This window comes from Protopterus annectens, chromosome 1.part0 (assembly GCF_019279795.1).
Source record: "Protopterus annectens isolate FY-2018-M chromosome 1.part0, PAN1.0, whole genome shotgun sequence".
NCBI lineage: Eukaryota > Metazoa > Chordata > Ceratodontiformes > Protopteridae > Protopterus > Protopterus annectens.
In genome coordinates this window covers 1,994,920,696-1,994,943,070 of record NC_056725.1, presented here as the reverse complement: position 1 = coordinate 1,994,943,070, position 22,375 = coordinate 1,994,920,696, and positions in this window count along the sequence as shown.

Sequence of the window (22,375 nt, the reverse complement as noted above, 5' to 3'; positions counted from 1 at the left end):
AAACCATTTCTGGAAAAAGTCCATCAGTGGGTTTGGTCCTGGTTTGGTCATGGCCAACACTTGCTGAATTACCTCAAGGTGATTGTCTATCTCGTGTTTATGGTCAGGAATATACGAACAGCACTCCTCCTGGATTAAAGCACAAGTACCGCCTCTCGCTGCTAGGGTGAAGTTGAGAGCCATGCGGTTTTGAAGCACTGCAGTTCTCATGGCATTCAGTTCATCAGTCACAAATTCGAGAGCGGAAAAAGTTGTATTACTCATTACTTCGAGAAGTTTAGACAGTTTTCTCAGCTCCCAGATCGATTTCACTGCTCCATATGCTGATGATATGCCTACCCATGATATAACACTGTCACTCAAGTACATGTGTGTCAGTTTATTGCCTATAGAATTATGGTTTTTCCAGTGTGCATCGATTTGCCCCACTGGATTTACAGGTTTCTTGATGACTTCTCGGACATTCCACATTTTTCCTCGAGGTAAAACTGCAGTGTGTCGTATGGCTGGAACCAGGTAGCCCAAAAAACAACGGCCGGACCAATTCTCAGGTAACCACTTGTATGCCTTTCTGCCACATACAAAATAGCAGTCCTCTACTTTAGTAGTAACTTTGCTATGAATATACACTCACCCTGCATGAAACATTTTTCTATACATTATAGACAGTTGTTTATAGAGAACAGAATTATGTTTTACTTCATCAATTGGTTTGTGCATCAATTCAAGAAATGAATCATAGTTTGTATTACAATAAGAACCTGCATTGTTAGCTTTAGTGTAACATTTATAAGGAACAGTCACATTGCTATTGCTCCAACCCACCTGAACAGTATCATTTTTATAAAAAACACACAGTTCCCTTTTGTGGAATAGACAAGTGCTATGTTATACATAATAGGACCACCCTTTATCTGCCATATTTAAAAAAAAAACTGGTGATTCTGATAACATTTTAACTTCTGAACCATGTGATAAACCGTGTAGGAATAATACAGTTAGGTATGTGACCACTTTTGGCAATAGAGTTTCTTCTGTTAAGCGTATTATACACAAGTATTGGTTGGTACTGACTGCATCTCCTGAGATTTGTAAGCTATTGGGTAACAAACCCTATTTCTCCTATAGAAATAAGAGAACTATTAAGAGTAGGTTATGTTACAAAGATTTTAAGGGTAAATCTAAAATTGGTGCAAGTATGAATTTTCTTGGTCTTACTCGTTTTGGTACCTCTAAGTGTTTGAATTGTTCTTGTTGCGTAGACATTGTTGAAACTTCTGCTTCCTCTTTTTATATTCACCCTACTACTAATAGGAACTACAAGTTTAATGTTATGGCAAATTGTAACACAGTTAATGTTGTGTATATGGCTACTTGTATAAAGTGTTCTTCATTCTATATAGGTAAGACTACACGTAAGTTAAAGGATAGGATAATTGAACACAAATCTGAGATTAGGAGGGAAAATATAAATAATGCCTTATTTAAACATACACAACTATGTGGAGTTGAACATAAGTTTAGGTTTAGAGTTATAGATATTGTTTTATCTTTTGTTAGGGGTGGGGACATCAATAATATCCTTGAGACTAGAGAGTATGAGTGGATATTACGATTAGCAGCGGATCGTCCACCTGGCCTTAACTCTGCTATAAGTCTTAAACCTATTTTAATGAAGTTACAACGCATTAAATTATGATACGTGTATTTATAAAGCTGTATTGTATTAAATTATGAGATGTATTTTATATGTATTTTATATATTTTGTGTTTTGGTCACATGATATGGGCTGCTATCATGTGACTTGTGGGCTCTTATTTAAAACAAGTGATGTCTTGAATGTAATTGTTTCAGTATTGAGAAAGGGTTTCACCCGAAAGCTTTGCTATTTTGATAAAGTTCTTTTTCTCCAACGCATTGTGTTTTTTCATTGTTCTTTATCTGAAACAGAATTTGACTGCAACAGATGTTTAGAATTCAACAAATTTCTCATATACTCTGCTAGTGTACAGTCAGCTTCCTGGTCTGCGGGCATGAGAGATTTCCACTGAGGTATATAATAAGCCCTTCCAAATAGTTTTTCAAAAGGAGTCAATCATTTTGCATTTGAAAAAGTTCTCATGCTCAACAGTGCCAGGGGCAGACAGTACACCCAATTTCTCTTTGTTTCTGCTATTAACTTTCTTAACTTACTCTTTAAAATCCCATTATGCTTCTCAACTAACCCTGCAGATTGCGGATGATATGCGCAATGATTTTTTAAAGAAATACCAAAATGTTTACTTAACTGCTGTATGGTTTGGTTTACAAAGTTTGTACCGTTGTCACTGTAGATCCTTTCCAGAATGCCGAATCTAGGGATGATTTCTTTAACGAGGATTTTTGCTACAGTAGCCACATCTGGATTTTTAGTCGGAAAAGCTTCCACCCATCTGGAAAACATATCTATAATGACAAGACAATACTTCTTATTTTCACATTTATTCAATTCTATGAAATCCATACAGATAGTATGAAACGGATACAGTGGTGTAGGGAAACTCCCTTGCTTGGGCTTTAACGCCCCTTGTGCATGATGTTTGTTACAAATATGGCACATCAAACAAAATTTTTTAGAGTAGTTTAAGAATCCATATGTCGTGAACACTCGGTTCACCAGCTGTACCATCCCCTGTGTTGAGACATGGCATTGCCCATGGCTCAACAAAGCTGCATATCTAAACAAATTAGATGGTAATATCAGTTTCCCTTCTTTAGAGATGTACAGCCCCTTTTTGAGAATTGCTCCTTGTCTTACCCATCTTTGTTTTTCAGCCTGCGTAGTAAGTGTCTGCATTGTCTTTAACATTTCTAAGTCTAAAATCTCAGAGGGTTGTAATTCCTCATTCAAAAGAAATACTTCTGAACCTGCCTGTTTTGCAGCTGTATCAGCTCTCACATTACCTTTTGAAATCCTATCCTGTTGCTTGGTATGAGCTGTGCATTTACAAATAGCTACTTTCTGAGGTAACTGAATAGATTCTAAAAGATCTAAAATAAACTGTGCATGATTGATTGGTTTGACAGTAGATGTTATCATTCCTTGATTTTTCCACTGTTGTGCAAAAACATGTACAGTAGAAAAAGCATACTGGCTGTCAGTAAAAATGTTCATACATTTACCCTTTGCTAAGGTACATGCCCGTGTCAGGGCAATCAATTCTGCTGCCTGTGCAGATAAATTGTGTGGTAAAGGTTTCACTTCTATAATCTCAGTATCAGAAGCTACTGCATATCCTACTAGGTTCTGTCCTGCAGGACCCCTTTTGCACAAGCCATCCACGTAGTATGTCACCTCGGCTTCATCCAAGGGACATCCGTAAGATCTTTTCTAGGCAGTGTCTTTTGCTCAATCACTTGCAGGCAGCTGTGTGGTGTGCCATCTGCAGGGGTTGGGAGCAAGGTAGAAGGGTTCAAAGTCGTGCATCGTTCAATTTTCATATGAGGTTGGCTCAACAATATAGTCATACAGGAAAGATGCCTAGCAGGGGAAAGAAATGCTTCCTTCTCTTGCAGTAAAATAATCGCGACTGTATGAGGCACTCTCAAAGTGAGAGGGTGGAATAAAACTACTGAGGCCGAAGCCTGTACTGCCATTGCAGCTGCAACTACTGCTTGTACACAGTGGGGTAAAGACCGTGCCACTGGGTCTAGTTGTGATGAATAATAAGCAATAGGGCGTTGCTTGTCCCCATGCTGTTGTGTCAATACTGATGTCATATAAACTTGCTTACAATCTACAGTTTGGAAAAAACGTTTATGATAGTTTGGTAATCCTAAAATGAATGAGGACGCTATTAACTGTTTTAGTTTGCAGAAAGCAGATTCTGCTTCTGGTGTCCATTATAACAAATCCTGTGCTGCCATAGGCTTTTTATATATCAGGTTAGCCAGCGGTGCAGATTCCAAGACATAGTTTGGAATCCAGCTCCGGAAAAAATTAGTCGTACCCAGGAAGGACATCATTTCCTTCTTGGTAGTGGGTTTTGGTGCTTGCAAAATCACTACTTTTCTGTCCTCATCTAATGTCCTACCATCTTTGGATATTACATATCCTAGGTATTTAACTTATTTTTTCCAATGCTGCAGTTTATTTTTGTTTACTTTATGTCCTTCAGTGGCTAAAAATTGTAATAGCGCTATGGTATCTTCTTTGCAATCTTGCTGGGTGGGGGCCGCCAGCAGGATATCATCAACATAAAGTAAAATCTGACTGCCTCTTGGTGGGGTAAATCCCATCAAGTTGCTTGCCATTTCTTGTGAGAATATCGTTGGACTTTCACAATATCCCTGTGGTAGTCACATATATGTATACCTTTTCCCCTGAAAGGTGAATGCAAACCAATATTGGCTGTCAGGGTGTATTAGTATCGAAAAGAACGCATTGCTGATATCTACCACAGAAAAATATTTCTGTTGAGGTTTTAAATCATTCAACAGGGTGTGTGGGTCAGGCACTGTAGGTGCCCTTGGTATTACTGCGTCATTTACAGCTTGTAAATCTTGGACCATACGCCATTCTCCATTCGCTTTCTTAACAGGAAATAAGGGTGTGTTACATGGTGAATCACGAGATTCCACCAGCACCCCTTCCTTAAGTAAAGCTGCTATAATAGGTTTGATTCCTACCTCTGCATCTTTTCTTAAGAGATACTGTCTTTTCTGTGGTCTAAATGCTGACTTTGGCATGATAGTAACTGGTCCCGCTGTACGAATAAGTCCTACATCTGACTTTCCTGTTGACCAAAGAGTTTCTGGTATATTCTTTAAGGCATTTTCTTCCTCCTTTAATAGGAGTGCTAATCAGCTGTCCTTGCTAGACTGCAAGTGCACGGCTGGGCGGGTCTGAGCTATCCAATTCAACTTCTGCATTTGTATTCCCTGTTTTGACAGTTCTAATTCTGTCTGCTTTTCCCATCTCGTGACTTTTTCTCCTATGTCTACCCATTTTACATTCTTGTTCTTAGTTAAGCTAACATGTGGTAATCGATTAGATTTATAGAGTGCAAAGAACTCCTGGAGCAATGAACAGCTGGCTACACTGTTCCCTTCCATGTCCCAGTACAGATTACATAATATCAATCTGTTTGCACGATTTCTAAACAATTCTTGCTCATATTCCTTATCAGGTCCTGGTGTGTTACAATAATACAGAGTACAGTGCAACAAATGTTGTTTATCAATGTCAAGGGAGGGGAACTTGCTGATGGCTACATTCATCAACTCTTCGGTCACTGCCCCTGGACCAGTCGTAACCAAGTCCTGGCTGTACCAATAGAGCATTTCACCCTCCGATTGCACTGCAAAGGTATCAATTTGTCGCTGTGCTTCCATACCCTGCATAGTTTGAACTACTGCTATATCAAATAGCTGCATAAGGTTTCTGCCCAAGAGAATACTGGGCATTTTGTGGAAACAACAGTTTTGCTTTTCTGGGTCAATCCTGAAACAGGATCAGTTATTGCAATATTATGGGACAGGGGCTCCCGATATATCTGTCCATTAGCTGCTTTCACTAGTATGTAATCAGGTTACTCTGAATTCTCTGGCAGTTTGGAGGGATGTATCAGGGTCCATGATGCCCCTGAGTCACACAAGGATTTGACTTCCCTCCTTTCCACCAAGAGTGTAACTTCTGGTTTTGTGTCTGCTAAGTAGAGCTCTAAGCTCAATAAAGCTAAATCCAATATTTCATTTTCTTCATTATCCATAACTTCCTGCACTTCCTCTATTTCCCCTGTCACATCCTCTACTCCTCCTATCACATTCTCATTTGTCCTTTCTCTGCTATCCCCTTCTAGTGATTCTTGACTATCATATAGTCAGTCCTCACCCTCCTTGTCTTCCTCCATGATTGCCCTCTTGTTTTTCTTGCAATCCCTTGCCAAGTGTCCCTTTTTACTGCATTTAAAACATTCACCCCTTTTCTTTCGCCCTTCAAAGTCCTCTGATCGCTGATCAGATTGTTTGTTTCCCTGGGCATTTCTCTTGCCTTTTTCCCGGACTGTACTACATAAACTTCTGCTCCATCTTCTACAGAAAATACTTGGGCTTTCTTTTTCTTTTTGCTGTTAAAATGCCTTTCGGCATACCTAGCATATTCAAGTAATGACTGTAACCTGCTTGTACAATTATCTACCATGTGCTTTGTAATAAAACTGCTTATGGGTGTAATGCTGCCTTTCAAAAATGCATTCTTTAACTGCTGCTCATATGGGGAATCTTGTGTCTGATCTTCAGGAACCTGCATTCCACAATGGTTATTAAAATATTCTAACAGTCCGGCATAATATCTGTCAATAGTTTCACCTTCTTGTTGGATGCATTGATTAATGCAAGTCCAGTCTGCCCTAGGCTTCCATTTCTCAGAGATTCGGTCTGTAAGACCTTTCACTCTGTTGTCTAGCTCAGCGCTGCTATGTGGGAGGGGTCTGAGCGCAGCGTCATGGGGATTCCAGTTGCCACTAATCATGTGCCAATCTGGTCCCACAATTTGTCTGACTACTTTTTCTACCACTTCTCCGTTTAAATTATAACTTAGCCTCATTCCTTGTAAATCTTCTAAGAACTTTCTGAAATTAACTTTTGGATGGGGAATTCCCTCAGTGGCTTTCCAGATATCTTCCAGAGTCCAGGGTCTATACACTAGAATAGTTGGGTCCTGACTTTCTTACCCTGCCTGAGGATTAGGTACTTCTATAAGTGGGCATATTTCTTCTTCACTCATAGATCATGAATTCCTACCCATATGATATAATTCAATGTCCTCTTTTGAGTTACCTGCCTGTGTTCGAGACCTGGTCTCGATGGGATCTCTAATAAACGGTTTTGCTTTCGTAGTGTCTCTATTTACAGTGGCAGCAGGATATCGCGGGGGTGGACTAACTTGTTCACTTGCTTCATATTCTGATAAGGGGGGCGGTGGGGCCGATGCTATTACTAAGTTATTGTCCTCCTTATCTAAAAACATTGCTTTTGAATTATTGTTCTTTTGTTCCCTACGGTTTATCTCCTCAATCCACCTGTGTGCCTGAGGAATTCCTAATTGGCGCTGCTTTTTTACCCGACCTTTAGAATTGGTTTTAAGCTGTTTGACAAGTGAGGATTTTTCTAATTTACCGTCAAATTCATACTTATTAACCCACTTTGAGTAGTATTTAACATCATCAGCACGCTGTGACTGCATGTATTTTACGTCTTCGGTTAACGGTGGATTTTGGGGTCTTTTTGTGCAATTATTACCCATTTTGTTCTACCCTTTTTAATCATTACGTAACTCCTTATTTTTAACTTGGTACCACGGATTTTGTTATAATCTCTTCAGAATGACTGCCTACCTACTCTGTTTCCCTGATCTATGACAAGACAGTAATCTTTTCTGTCCCTGACTTGTAAAAATACAGTCCTGACAAAAACAATACAAATCTAGTCCCTGATCTAAAACAGAAAAAAAAGGTAGATTCACCTTACCTGAGCCTTCATGATTGATCACCTGGTTTGTGAAAAATCCATCCTTCAGTCGCAGATCAGAAAGTGGCTGGCCTCTTTTGTACGACAATTCAGTCGGAGGGCTTTTCAAATAAGAAGAACCAATGTGGTTTCTTCCCCGTATGGTTTCAAGCCACCTGGCCTGTCTGATCCGAGGCGAAGTGAGGGTTTCCGGTCCAAAGGACCAATCTGTCAAAGGAAAAAAACTTCAAAGACTAATACATGTAAGGTTCAGATAAGGCACATTTAATAACTTGCTGCAAGGAGACAAAAACATGCAAATACAGGATTTTGCCTAACTACTAACAGGAAGTATGCTATTCTTATACTGTTCTACAAGACATTGCCTTCTGTGGTTGACGTAATCAAACACAACTTTCAGTATTGTTCTACAGCAGATGTTACTCAAATTTTCTGCTGACATGACTGGATTTATGAAAAACATTTTGAGAAAAACAACCTGGCCTTGGAGGGCTCTAGCCCGTTACAAGCTTCTATTGTGTAGTTCTAATACATTTGTTACATTTCAAGGTACTTTTCTAGCTCAGGCACAAGCAAATGCTGATTGCAGTTCATATTTTCAAGCAGTCTTTGTTGTGATTATCTATAGCTTCTGAAGCTGTGTATTTTCTCACAGCACAAATGGAACTCCTTGTCTAAGTCTAATACAAGTGATACATCTATTCATTATTTTCCTGACACAAGCAGAAATTATCTGCTTCCCTGGAAATTTCCAAAGCATAAGCAAAGATTATAGCTGCGCATATTTCATGACAATACAAGGTTAGAAAGCTTTTGCAATATGTACAGATTTTATGCAGTGTGAAATAGAATAAATGTGTTAACCCTTTTCAAGCCTTAAATGCACTAAGCATATTACTAATACATACACTAATACATATTTTTCTGACATTTCCTAACTCCTATACAACTAGATCCTACTCACTTTAAATAACATCTGCCTAACTATTAACTAATTTTGCTCTAAGCAGCTTAAATAATATTGTAACTAGTCACATTTTCTTCTGCTAATTGTTTAAAACCTTGTTTGTAACAGCTCACATACTTGTCTGCCAATTGTTAATACTCTGTATAATTGAATTGCCTGAAGAGCTTTTTTCTCTCCAGGTCTCTGCTTGTGAGATCCTATAGCTGACTATTAAATTTTAGTAACATAGTAGTAACAAATTGTTTTCTAGTCCTGAGGAGCTTTTCTCCACGGGTCTCTGCTGAAAATGAGCCAAAAGCTCAGCCAGACTAGCCCGGTTAACTAATGTAAAATAAAATAAATACATAAATAAATAAATAAACCCCTACATAACTCATTGAATTGCCAGCTAGTTCACAGACAGGACCCAGTTTACAGACAAGTGAGTTATCTCAAATGGTACATAGGACTCTTAGTTCATTACATCCAGCATATTAATGCATGTTACAATAACTTTTTCAAAGTAGCACCTTTACTCTGTATACCTATAGCACAACAGGTTTAAGAGCATCTGTGTGAGGATAACCAGACAAGTCCAGGTGATGTGAAACAGCATTCACCATCACTTAGCACTGGTGTATGATGCCAAGCTCCGTGCAAATAATGAGGACAAAAATTAAAGGGTTTTTGATTTCACATTTCTAACAATGTGTGTTGTATTTGTTTCTATTTATTTGAGCAGATTAAATGTGTGAAAAAAGGTGGATAAAACAGTGGTGAAAATGATGGGCAAGCAGAGGGGAAGACATAGGTGAAAGAATGCAGGAATTTGCAGGATGGTGGCACAACAGCACTCTATATATCCACTTCTTCACAACATATATGTATAGCTGTACCTAAAATTTAATGAAGTTGAAGAGTCAACACACCAGGGATGGTTGACAACAGCAGAATAATATTGTAGAGCCAACTTGACCAAATCAATTGTGTCAAGATGACACACAGGAGAAGTGGAGAGCTATGTATGGGGTGTAATTGCTTTGTGGGACATGTGCCCATTTTTTTTCTGTGGAGAGACATGACAGTTAGGGAATGTGGTTAGGGATACAAGATTCAGGGAGGTAGGGTAGGTTAGGTAGCAGATGCAGATATACAGGACATACAAGATAGACAAAGATGGTGAATGACACAGAAGGTTGGAAGACACCATGATTTTGGATAGGTAGGCAACATCAAAGGTGCATCCAAATCCAGACTGAGCACAGTGAAACTATAGTCTGAACCTTCAGAACTGTCATCATGGTCTTCTGTGTCAGTTTACAGGGTCAGTGTTGGATTTAGCATTTATTTGGCAATCAGTCAAACACCTTTTCAACTCTGCTGATTCAGTCACTGAGACCCCTCTACATAATGTCCTCCACCAGCCATGTCAACTCCTGATGGGTAACAAAATCATCACCTCCACTATTACCTGAAAGGTACCACTGCACTGGCTGCCAGGGCAGAGCTACCTTATGCAGGTGGAGCAGGTAGGGCAGCAGTTGTAGAGGCAATGCTGGCAGGATGCAACCCATATGTTTTGAGTTTCTGTGCTGCCTGTGGTCATGCCATCACCATACCCATCAGTTGAGGTATGGTGGGCTGAACTGCAGTAGTCAATCTAGCTACCAGTGCTAAAAAGCAAACAAAGAACTCCGCAAACAGCAAAAACAAAAATAAACACACAACATGGGACCCAGCAAACAAGATTTAATGTAAGTACTTTCATTCAATGACAATACTTGAACTTCTTTAGACAAATGTAAACTGCAAAACATCAAAGCTAAAAAAAACTCCATCAAGGTCACATGACTAACCTTCATGATATAAAATCCCCTCCCCTTACAAATTTAAAAGCAATAATAGATTGAAAGTACTCACAAAGGAAAACTATAAAGATATAATAAGTAGCAATTATTACCTGTCCATACTTTTCAGTTTTAATAAACAGTCATTAAGACCAGGGAAATTGTAAGCATTCAAACAGACTTGCCATAAAAGTTCTAACCTATCCAGCTTTAGACTTAAAGGCCCACCCCTTTCATCATACTCACTTGGTCTATAACACAAAAATTAAAAAAAAATTACTTGGGTTAAAAGAAATGTGTCAAGGTAAAGCATTTTCAAGTTTACCTCTGTTAATGCTATAAACATGTTTGTATACATGTTCCTTGAACTTACGTTCGGTCTTACTGACATAGAAACCCATACATCCTTGACATTTAGCTAGGTAAATGACCATTTTAGAGTTACAATTAAATCTCTTACTAGTACTAAACTTCTTATTTTCTAAATAAAAAGTCTTACCTCTCTCCATATATTTACAATAAGGACATGCCTCACATTTAAACATGTCAGGATGTCTAGGGTTAACCATTTTATAGTTTTCCGTTGTGAGTACTTTGAATGTATTATTGCTTTTAAATTTGTAAGGGGAGAGGGCTTATATCATGAAGGTTAGTCATATGACCTTGATGGAGGGTTATTTAAACTTTGTTGTTTTGCAGTTTATATTTGTCTGTAGAATTTCAAGTATTAACATTGAATGAAAGTGCTTACATTAAATCTTGTTTGTTGGGTTCCTCATTGTGTGTTTATTTTTGTTTTGGCTACCTGCGCTGATGGTCATTTTGGTTTCAGCAGCAGTGTGTATCACAAATAATATATTAAAGGCAGATAGTGTTGGGAAAACAAAGAGAATAAGATCAATGTCACATTATTTTATTATTTCAATTGTTGTTGTTGTTCTGTCTTTCGGCTTTTCCCGGTTAGGGGTCACCACAGCAGAACTCTGGTACGCTAATGATTGGCAGTAGATTTTTATGTGCCGAGTTGCCAGCTCTGACGCACAACCTTCAACGAAGGTACACCCATTCATGCATGTCTCCACACAGAAGACGCTCTAGCTGAGAATTGAACAGGACAGCGTCTTACTGTGAGGTGACAACGCTACAGCAGCACCACCACCGCAGCATTATTTTATACATAAACAAATATGGCATATAAATATGTTCACTTTTGACACATACATATATGATGTGAAGGCACTGTGTCATAAAATAGATCAATCTCAGTACTATTATATAAGAAATGGAAAGATTTATTTGACTATGCCATATCATATATATGCTTTCCAAGTTGATAGTTTCAGTTACGAATATTGAAAAGGTAATGCCATTCAGTATTGCAGTTAATATTTTAGAAATTCTATCCTGTACAAAAAGTTAATTTTAGATTCTGAGAACTGAACCAACACATAACTAAACTGGCATACACACTGCTATTGTAATTTCCGAAGAGCTATTGGTGAAGGCATGTGTGCTTGATACAAATGTTTGGGTATGCCTGCTCCAGATGATATTGAAGGATTACATGAAAAATAGTTTTCTGGTTTGCATTCATACCTGATGCATACTTACCCCATGCCTCACTGATGTGAGAGATTCTGTTTGGATGCACCTAATGGTTCTGTGCTATATCTTTATTCCATGAGCAGGATAAGGGTGGTTTAATAAGTCTCCCTCTTGGGGTTGAAAGGTGTTTGAAAAGGCTTTATTGTTGTACCGTTCAAATGCTATGCTGTATTTTCCTAGTCATGCAAGGGTCAGGAAATGTAGCTGGAGATAAATACAGAAGTTTATAGTTAAACACATGATAGCAATATAAACATACATAAAAACATATGTTGACATAAGTTTGGAATCAAATCCTTAACACTATGCAAAAAAAATCAGTCTAGAGACATGTGAGTTATCTGAAAATGAGCTGTACAGTAAAGAAAATTATATAATTGACTGGTAATGGGTCAGTATACTTACACGAATGGGTGTGTTTACATTCTTAAACTCATCCTCACATTGGCTCAGGAGGCCTTTCTTGCACCTCTTTATGTCACTGTAATGGTAATGACATTGTGCCACAGTGTATGTGGAATGCCACTTGCACTGGAGACAGCCTTGGCCAAGCTATTCTAAGCCTCAGCTTTAAACTGAGACTCAGTATAATCCTTCCAGCAAATCCTGGACTTCTCAATACTCCACCTTTGCGATCTACATGGAAAACCATCCTCACAGTTGGCATGCCAGAAGTCAAGCTAGAACTATGTGTCTGAATTGGAGCGCACTTCAGATCTCACATGAACAGCCTGTGACCAAAGATGCACAGCCTTGTCAGCTGCATTTGTACCACTGAAAGCACACACTTGACTTGACAGACACATTGGCAATAATTACATCCAAAAACAATGAATGTGTGAAATATGGCAGTCAGATTTGGCCATCTGTGATGATCAACATATTTCTCCATGTTCCAATGTTAAGCATTGAAATGCTTTATGCTGTTTATTATAACCATTGCTGCTTGTATGTAAAATGGTATGAATTAGTACTTACACCCTAGTAAAATCGAGAAGTGCACCTTGGAGTCAAACCCATGGGAACAAGAAGGATAACAATAGAGTGACACAGGATAACTTCCTTTTTAAAAAGTTTTCTAAAGACATAATTTGAGATATAATAATTCACAAATGAATGGAGATGTATTTCTGAGATACCTGTGTGTGTGTGAGTTTAAGTGGTCATGTTATTGTATTTCTATGTAAAAGGTCATACTTCTAGTTGAAAATAAATTTCAGATCTATGAAGTTGCATGACCTGAATAAAACTTGGGGTATGTTACATACATCACTAAACATACTCTGTCCTAAACACATAGTTATTATATCTGATGAGTCATAATAAATATAATAAAACTATTGTGCACATCATGTCTATGCCAGTGCTTTTTAAATTAGCTATCATCCGTGTTATGTTTAACACACTTTATGCACATCAAATTGCACTTTAATAGTAAGTATCAATGATACATCTATTGCTAAAATCATCTTTATGATACTCATTTCCATTTAGTGTTACATTCCTAAATAAAAGTTGTGACAAATGTCATTCTGACCCCTCAATAAAAGTATCTGTAAACTGAATTTGAACCATGGCTTATCTGTTTTTTTTTTTTTTCTAAACTCACTGCACTTACATTTTTGTGCCACAGAGATATGTAGCTAAGAGGCACATTTTCCTCACTCAGTAGTATCCAGAGTACTGATTGTTGCACACCGGTAACAAACTCATTTGTGCTACAGAAGGTAGCTTAAATTAATTTTTTTTGTTTTTCCCTTTAAATGTGAAATGACATTTTGCACTGCAAAGCAGTGTGCAAGTGCAAAATGCAAAAATGAGCCAATATATAAATGTGTAATTATAAAATCAAGCTATCGATCATGCTGTGAATAATGGCTCACTACATCAAAACTTACATCTCTGTCACACATTATGACAGGTTCAGGTAATGTCAATTATGCTGAAAGGGGACACAGAATATTACATCATCTCATTTGTGACACACCACATAGAAGTCATAATGACATGCTTTTAAAGGGAAATGTATTACTGATTAATAGTTATGCTATATGGAAAGGTAATCTGCACTATATTCTACATATCTTTACATTCATCCTGTTAGTAAATTTCTGTTCTCACACTTTAATAAGTCTCCCTGTTGAGGTTGAAATGTGCTTGCAAAGGCTTTATTGCTCCACTGTTCAAATGCTATGCTGTATTTTGCTAGTCATGCAAGGGTCAGGAAATGTAGCTGGAGATAAATACAGAAGTTGATAGTTAAACACATGATAGCAATATAAACAGGCATAAAATAATATGTTGATATAAGTCTGGAATCAAACCCTTGACACTATGCAAAAAAATCATGCATAGCAAATGTTATTCATGAGAAGAATAGTTTAGTTTCCTGCAAAAACATTGCTAACAGCAGTCCATAAATACTATAAGTAATGTATTCAGCATTTATCTGACAGACTTAAAGTGTTGAATTCATATCCCAAAATGTGTGATAATACTTCATCTGACACCATAAGGAAAACTATCCTTATTAAAGATTTGAAACCCCAGAACCTCTGCTTTTGCTCCCTTCTGAATGTATTTACAGCACATGCCAAACAGATCTTTATATGGCTGGTATATTTTCTTCAGTCAGTATTGTTGAGAATACTGATGGCCACAGACCAGTGCTTGGCTTGTTTGCTTTACAAAAGGCAGCCCAAATTACATTTTTCATTTTTGCCTTCAGTCAAGACCCAGAATTTTGTACTGCTAAGTGCTGTGTAAATGCAAATGCCAAGAAAATAAAAAAAAAAAAATCATAAAACATTGAAAACATTTGAAAGGAAAATTTAAATAATCAATTTTTTATATCCAGCTATGACCAGAGCATGTAGTGCATTAAACAGACACATTCCTCCTTTTCACATTTCCTTGCCACATCAGAACTTGAATTTATGTTTCAGAAATCACAGACCTTTAGGTAATACCAAGTAATGTGAAAGGGTACAGGCACCAGCTCACATTAGATCTTTTTGACATATCAGATACAATTAATACTAACAACATTTCAAAGGAAATTCTGTCTGTCAGGATTACTAGTTGGGAGATATGTTGATATAATCCATCATATCTAACACATTTTTTCACATGCCATGTTATTACTTTTGTGCTATCACAATGTAGACAATTTCATATTTCACCTCATGTATATCATATGTTATTATTTGTACAGTGAATAGTTGGATTTCTAGTAACAATGCATTCATATACCAAAATGTGTGTCAATATTTATTCTGATCCTCCATCAGATAAAATGTATGGAAACTTGATTCAAACCCTGTGTTACCTGACCTATTTCTCTACATTCACTGCACTTCCACCTTATGCCACAGAAGTAGGTAGCTAACAAGTACATTTTGCTCACTCAGTACTATTCAGAGTACTGAAGGCTGTGTACCAGTCCCAGACTAATTTCTTCTACAGTAGGCAGCCCAAATTGAATTTTCATTTTTTTTTTGCCTTGGGAAGTGAACCATAGTTTATTGCTAGCTACTGCTTACAGTCATCATTGAACAATGCCAAGTAGCATGCAAGGGATGAAGCCAAAATAAACCAAATATTTGAGTATCTCTTTTTTGATGTTCTCCCAAATTTTGTTGTCATATAAAAATGAAAATATGCACATTACTAATGGTACACATACAGAAGCACATCTAGATCTGAACCATGACACCACAGCATTAAGATGACACATTTAAGACTCATTTCTACTATTTGACACAGTCAATAGATATATTTTCAAGAAGACAGAGTAGCTTACATATACACAAGCGTTGATATTGCATCACTTTACAATTAAGGTCCTACATAATCCTTTTGTCACAGAATGGTATATATGCAACAGTAAATCTCATAATTCCTATTATAATAGCAAACATGTTTTCAGTACTACATTTTTCTGACATTTATTTGGGGAGTAGTATTCTCTTTTTTATGATAGTTTGACATGCATGCAATGTCATCTGGATTTCATTTGATGTGTGTTTCTGTTACTCAAGTGTTACGTACTTTAGATGAATTATAGCCTTCATTTTACTCAAAGGCACAGTTAGATACTAAGCATTTAGTAATACAAATGTTATAAAGAGGTTATTTCCTAAGTCATGTAAACCCTAACTCTTTGTTAAATCAATTCATCCTGACACATCCTCAGTAAATGTACATCAAAGTAGCAGGAATGAGAAACAATTAATTATTCATGCAGTTACACTGTCCATTCACACTTCCAAGCCCTTAGCAAATAACATTTCCCAATGCTAGTTCTTGCACCTGCTAGGGCATGTGCACAAAATCGTATAGGTCCTTGTACCATATTTACCTTACCATCCCTTAGTGCAGCTTGTGGTATTTATCAATGATAATGATTTGACAGTTGATTTGCATATTTACAATGCTCATTGGGCTGAGTTAATCATGCAAGTAAGGCACTTGTAGAAGAGAGACTGGATCAACACACTTTTTGGTGATATTTGCCTTGAAATCTTTTTTTTCTGATTTCCAAACTGATTTTATGAAAATGTTGATTACTGTTTCTTACAGAGGGATTTATTTTTATATTACTGATGCATTAAATTTCACAATACCATTGCTTACTGTCTGTATTACTTGCTCATTGCTGTTGCCAGAGCCATGAATTTTGGTTATTTCTTTTAATTAAAAAATAAATGAAGTACATGATACTTGTCATTACAGGAATATGTGGGTAAAAATCTGAGGACTTATTCCAAAAGTGTGTTATATCACAATTAGCAACACTGGGGGGGGGTCACATCTGTGTTCTAACAAACATATTAAGCCTGTGATACACACACACACACACACATATATATATATATATATATATATATATATATATATATATATATATATATATATATATATATATATATATATATAGATATATATATCTGTCTGCCATCAACACATGTGAAGATACAAATAACTTTATTCGCTTGAACTTTAAATTTAAATATAAATGTTTTTGTCATGTTGGCATGTTGTATACAGTTACACGTTGTTATCGCCCTTATAGGCTTTTATCCATGATTTTAATTTAGTTTTCTGTTTGTTCTGTGTGTGGATGTGTGTGTGTGTGTGTGTGTGTGTGTGTGTGTGTGTGTGTGTGTGTGTGTGTGTGTGTGTGTGTATGTATGGGGTATATTTCTGTATTACCTTGTATGTTCTCCTACAGAGCCTTGTTTTAATTTATTTTTGTGCATGATGCCTGAATAAATTCATACATATTTATTTTGTTAGCACTCACACCTTTTGCTTATTTCCCTTATTTCCTAAGATATCTGGACTTCATAAACCACCTTACACAGATGTGAAGAATGCAACCATCATACAGGCACTGTGGAGACATGACTCATTCCGGCTAGAGAGTGGAAGAGCTGACAAGTTCCCCCATGACCATGTGTGGGAACAGGTGATCAAAGACATCAACGCTGTTGGAGGCCATGAGTGCGACTATAAAAAAAAGACATTGTGCCAGTGATGCAGTGCCAGCAGCTGCAATTGTCTGTGAACAGATGGTCACTGGTGGTGGTTCTGTTACCAAACCACTACTAACTGAGATAGAGGAGTTCCTATCCACTGTCAGCGATCCAGTCAGCTATTAAGGAGGTTCTCATAAAATATTTGATCATGGTGCTGAGGTGGAGGACAACCAAAGTGTGTCTACTTCTGAACTTCCAGGTATGTCATAAAATAAATAATTTATCTTGTATATAGTTTTATATGTTATATCTATATCTATCTATTTATCTATCCATCTATACACACACACACACACACACACACACACATATATATATATATATATATATATATTATATATATATATATTTATATAGAGAGACAGAGAGAGAGAGAGTGTGAGGGAGAGATAGAAAGAAAAAGTGACCGGGGTGGGGGAGAAAAAGGACTAAGAGGGAGAGAGACAGGATGGTGGAGGAGCATACTGAAGATAAGCTTTTTGGGTAAGGTGTTTCTTAGTGAGCAGCTGTAAAGTTGATTGTTTGTAGCTATTTTGCCATTTGCATTGTGATACTTATCGTCCATCTTTCATCTCCATTTCTGCTGTATAGGCACATCTGATAATGATTTTGCATAACTACCTGTACATGGGAGGCCATTGTTTTTCCATTTATTACCTTTCATAAAGTAGATTTCATGTATTCATTAAAGTCCTTTTTTATTGCAGTTGCATCTAGTATTGCTTAAATTACATTTTACATAATAAAAGCTTGATCATTTTTTATTCTGCTTTTCTCTTTGTTGTTTTAATTACTTGTTATCACAGATGATCCTGCCGGTGATATTGTGATACTCCTATCCCCTGGTGTCAGAGTATCGTTAGCCTCTGATGATGATGGTGGTAAGGAAGAGGCACAGTCTGGGGATGCAGAGTGCCAGTCTGATGCTGAGGTTGTGGCTTCCATATCTCCTACTCATATTTTAGACACAGTCAGTATGTGTATGCATACCAATGACTTGGAGATCTCAGACATATTACAGGCTGAGAGTGACACAGTTGATGAAGATAGTGTAGTTACTCCAGCTGCAGAGCTGGCAGAGTCTCCATGTAACCTAAGACCAAGAAGCAGATTCTGCCCAAAAAAAAAGCCACAAAAAAAAAAAAAAAAAACAAACACATTGTGACCTGGACCACCTTGAAAACCTAAAATGAAAGGTAGCCAACAGTAGTTATAAAAAATCTGCAGAGCTCTAATTTAGCAACTGGTTAAAAAATAATTCATATAAATCTGCATAATACCCAGTAGTTAAGGACTTTCATCCAGTAAGCTGTAACAAGGACTTCTTCAGAACAGGAAGTAGCTGGTTCAGGCTGTTTAGAAAAAAACCTCACTTCCTGAGTTCTAATTAAAACTTAAAGGGACAGATACCTGTTTAAAAAAAAAAACTAAAACACACAGCATAACTTCAGTGAAACACAAAGGAATCAAAATAGAAATACAGTTGTTTACAAATGAATAAATGTAAAAAAAACTGATTGGTCAAATTAGAACCAGTGAATTGTTAGGAATATGACATTAAAAATATTTTAAAAGCTGGTTAAACAAAGCCAGTTGTTGTGAACAGCAATGTAAATCCAGAACAACCCTGTGGTCAACAGAGGTACATAAAACAACAACAATGACATTAAACATTGAAGAAACAGCCATCAAAGTTTGGCAGCTCTCAGTTTAAGGATTGGTAAAATAGAAACCTGCTCATTAATTCCAGGGGAATGAATGGCATCCAGGCTATTGTACCAGTAATTTTCCCAATATTTTAAACACATTTTCTATACCCCACCCTCAGGCTTGGGTTCAATAATATCCAAGATGACAAAAATGAATTTGGCAGTTGTTTTGAATGAGTTTGGTAATCTCATGAGTTGTTTAGAATATAGGGAATATTACTGACAGATTAGGCTGGATGTCAATTGTCCCATTTGGAATCAATGATCAGATTTCTATTTTACCAGTCCTTAAACTGAGGGCTATCAAACTATGATGGCTCTTTTTTCAATGTTTAATTTCATTGTTGTTATAGGCACCTCTGTTGACCATAGGGTTGTTGTGGAGTTACACTGTTGTTCACAACAGCTGGCTTTGCTTTACCAACTTTTAAAATATTTTTGATATCATATTCCTAATAATTCAGTGGTGCTAACTTGACCAATCAGTTTTTACATGTATTAATTTTGTAAACGACTGTGTTTCTATTTTGATTCCTTTGTGTTTGACAGAAGTTATGCAGTGTGTTCTAGTTTGTTTTTTAAATCAGGTATCTGTCCCATTAAGTTTTAATTAGAACTGAAGAAGTAAAGTTTTTTAAACAGCATGAGCAAGCTACTTCCTGTTCTGAAGAAGTCCTTATTACAGCTTACTGGATGAAAGTGCTTAACTACTGGGTATTATGCAGTTTTTTTTATTAATTTTGTTGTTATCAGTTCTTAAATTAAAGCTCTAGATGTTTCTTATAACTACTATCAGCTACCTTTCATTTTTTTCTTTCCTACTGGTCCAGGTCACATGGTGTTTGATTATTTTGTGGAGTTTTCATGTAACCACAACAGTGGTGTTGGTAAAGGTGTTAGGAGGAAGCCTGCTGTCCACTCCCCTCATTATGTTGGTGTCAGTAGATGCCACACCATGTATGTTTAGGGCTGTGAAGGAAGAACAAGCACATTCTATCAGAGCTGCAGAAGAGATAGTACGAATATTTCATATTGGATATTCTGACATGAAAGATTTCTCAAACTGTCTGGATGACTCCTTGGACTGGATGAATGACATACTGGATCATGCAGTGTCTGCATTGGAATATTTGCTGGGGAAGGGTCAGCATCCACTTGGCCATAGATTTGCTACATTGCCAGGTGTTGGCCAACATGGGTGTGCAAGATATCAATCCCATAGTAGCACTACTTCTACTGCTCCATTAGTGACTGTGGTGTCCACAACTATATGTAGTAGACCACATGGTCGTGGTCCTGGACATCATCATGATGAGAGCTCATCCAGCAGGCATCATTCACTTTCTGATACCCCCAAATTCAAGCCAGGGCCATGGCATTAGCAATGCAAGGGGATGACACCAACGAACTGACTACTCTACCATGCATGGCTTACCTGTCGGAGATGCAAGGCTGTATTGCTAGCACAAGTGCTTTGATTGTGTTCATACAGACCTACACACATTAAAGATCATCTTGCCCATACACCTCACACACAGACAAATGCACTCACACAAGCACATACATCATCCAAACATTCAATATTGAATAATAGCAATCTGTTGCTATTGGCCCTGAAAATTGTATACTTGCTGAAAAACTGGTATCTTACTCACACTCATTCACTTCTTTGGTGTCAGGCTTGCATTCGTGTAACACCCCCCCCCCCCACCACCACCACCACCACTACCACCTTGTGCAAGAAATGATGTTGACTATGCACTGCCCTTTTCATATTTAATTGTGACTTTTCTGTTGCCTGTGTATCATGCACAGAGTGGATTGCTAATGTTTACTTAGTCAGATGCCCACTTTCACCACATGTATTGCAAAAAGCATGTCACTATTATTTCTCTTTCCTGCTCAATTGTAAATTATTACTTAATTTTACCTCACCTTCTTCTCCCCACCCCTAGCCACCCTACTTCACACCATCTGATCACTGCATTCCTTCCTCTGCAGGCCCTGGCTCACCCTTTACCCTCCCCTTCCCTCCTCACTCAATCTCTCAGATCTGTTATAACAAGGAAAAAAACTTTCTTTCCCAGAAAACCAAGGAAAAAGGTTTTAGCTGGCTCAGGCTGTTTAGAAAAAAAACTCACTTCCCGAGTTCTAATTAAAACTTAAAGGGACAGATACCTGATTAAAAAAAAAAAAAAAATAAAAAAAAAAAAATAAAACACACAGCATAACTTCAGTGAAACACAAAGGAATCAAAATAGAAATACAGTTGTTTACAAATGAATAAATGTAAAAAAAACTGATTGGTCAAATTAGAACCAGTGAATTGTTAGGAATATGACATTAAAAATATTTTAAAAGCTGGTTAAACAAAGCCAGTTGTTGTGAACAGCAACGTAAATCCAGAACAACCCTGTGGTCAACAGAGGTACATAAAACAACAACAATGACATTAAACATTGAAGAAACAGCCATCAAAGTTTGGCAGCTCACAGTTTAAGGATTGGTAAAATAGAAACCTGCTCATTAATTCCAGGGGGATGAGTGGCATCCAGGCTATTGTACCAGTAATTTTCCCAATATTTTAAACACATTTTCTATACCCCACCCTTAGGCTTGGGTTCAATAATATCCAAGACGACAAAAATGAATTTGTTGAAAGACACACAGGACAGCTTATGCTTGTATAGAACATTTTTAGGATTCTTAGATCGAATATCATATAGGTGTTCATAAATTCTTTTCCTGAGAGGGCATTCAGTCTTGCCTATATAAAGGCAGGGCAGGACTCACATTTAGCCAGATAAACCATTTTGCTTGTATTAGAATTTCCTTTACAGAAACACATTTAGTTGACTAAATAGTTGTCCAAAGCTAGGGGGGTCTAAATCTAAAATATACAGCCAATATTGGCATCTTCCACATTTGTGGGTCCTGTGGCTGAGAGTCTTGGATATTTGGGTAGATGTTTTTTTTTCTCAGATAGATTATTCAGTTTGTTACCCAACTTGTAAACAAACATCAGCTGCTCTCCCAACCTATTAAGGACATTAGCATTGGTTTTAAAAATGTGGCAGTTGTTTTGAATGAGTTTGGTAATCTCATGAGTGGTCAATTGGTGTTTAATGCTGATACCTCAGAGATCACAAAGAATAGCAAATTAGAACAGGTAACAGCATCACAGCAACTACCAGCAAAAGAATAGGAAAAGCTATAAC